The sequence below is a fragment of the Diadema antillarum genome, unplaced genomic scaffold (assembly GCF_040938485.1).
Source record: "Diadema antillarum isolate AM-2024a unplaced genomic scaffold, OU_Dant_1.0 seq00000842_RagTag, whole genome shotgun sequence".
NCBI lineage: Eukaryota > Metazoa > Echinodermata > Echinoidea > Diadematoida > Diadematidae > Diadema > Diadema antillarum.
Window position 1 is genome coordinate 217,901 of NW_027271717.1, and position 2,100 is coordinate 220,000.

Below are 2,100 nucleotides of genomic sequence, written 5' to 3' on the forward strand. Positions count from 1 at the left end.
ACCGCCATTCATGCATGCTGGAGTACATTGTGAAGATACTGTGAAAAGAAGGTGATAAAGTTGATTGTCTAATAATTCAGTATGATTATCAACACGTCCTCTGAAAGTACATACGTCATGATGTATGTATATCAAGACAACGATACTTTGTGATTATATAAAAATTATAATGTTGCTTGTTGGTGAAACCAAGAGCAAAATAAGCATCGCATTGTTATATCATATGTGTATGTGTCTGTGCGTATGAACACTAATGGGAAAGTAGTAATTTTTATAAAAATCATGTATGTCATAAAAAATTAAATGGCATAAAAAGCGCATGTTTTAGAAGCAAAGCACCAAACAGGTTAGTCATATCATTCTTCATCTAAGACCAGGATGCGATGTGATGTAAAGATTTAAATCCGTTATATATATATATATATATATATATATATATATATATATATATATGTACACATACATTGTATATATTATTGTTTCATAAAGTTAAACTTTCTCAGCAATCATGTGTATACAAATGCACACACACACAAGTATACATACATAATGCATTGATTCGAGTTAATATCTCTTCACCATTAATTTTACTTACTGGTTTGTCCAGTAACCGAACTAAACATCTCGCAATATCTCACAGAACCTAGATTACCTCATGGCGCCTGCAATACATCGTTAGACAGTCTGAGGAAAGTGTTCTGGACATGTTATAGTCTCTCATAAATAATTGACAACCACAATGTATAGACGATGTCTTCATCCTGATTAGTCTACTGGTATTCCTTGTCTCATACCTCAGCTTTTCTTACAGCAAAAGCAACACATCGTTCATGATTGATTATTACAAAGTGATTACAACCATGCTCGAATTGTCAATGGTTACACTTCATTTTCCTCCGTCATAGATCAAAGACTGCCACTTACCCAATACGAGATTTGACACCAGGCACAGGAGTGGAAGCAGAAAGATAACGGAAGAGCTTGCAGGAAATGAAACTGTCTTTACTCCTTGCTTCATCATAATTCTAGTCCTCCTGCGGGGTTAGAATCTTGAATAAAAAACTATATATATCATGTGAAGCCAAACATAGCAGGCAAAGATTCCATGGACAGCCAGAAATGGTCAGAAATGCCAACTAGATTAGCAGAAACAGCGTAATAGGTACTGCCATGCTCCTGAGGTCGTACTGAGGAAGAAATAACAAGACAATACAAGTGAGATTCGTATGTGAAGTGTACAATACGCACTTTCTGTGCAGCCTCCAGCGTATTACCTCTCGGAAGGCCGCACCCAAAATATGTGGTGAGGACATGACAATAGACGAGATCCGCCGCGGGTAACCGAACCTTTTGTATCATTACGTAACATCTTCAGTAGGCCTATTCTTGGTCTTGGACTATTCACACACACTCGGAAAATGTCTTCCAACAAAAGAGTAGTCTCGCAATCGCAAACTTACTTATTTTTCTTCTTAGTTACTTCAATTCTTTTAACTGGTGTTGCGGGTCGGATTTCAATACTGTATTATTTCTATTTCCATTACTTTCATTGTTTTTGTTATTAGTTCTATAATGATGATAAAAATGATGATGATGATGATAATAATAATAATAATGATGATAATGGTGATAATGATAATAATAATAATAACAATAATAATAATAATAATAATGCTAATAATAATGAAAAACTCATATCAATATCATTATTATCATTGTTATTATTATTATTATTACTACTACCCTTACTACTGCTTTCATTTCTATTCTTATGATTATTATCGGAATACCGATGGTACAACTAACTCATACTATTAACGATACTTTTATTATCTTTATCATTTTTCTTTTTCTAATGATATTTTGATCGCAATCGTTGATTGTAGTAACTTAGTTGTAGTGGTAGAAATGATGTGCAATCATCACTGTACCACAGTTATAGTACATCAAATGCGCTTTAAATGCGATAAAACTATACACAGTCATGATGAATATTTCATCCTTTTCAGGATCTTATGAGAGATACACTTGTATATGAATATTATGACATCACTGGAGATATACAAATACTATAATGAATAATTATATACACAGACATAG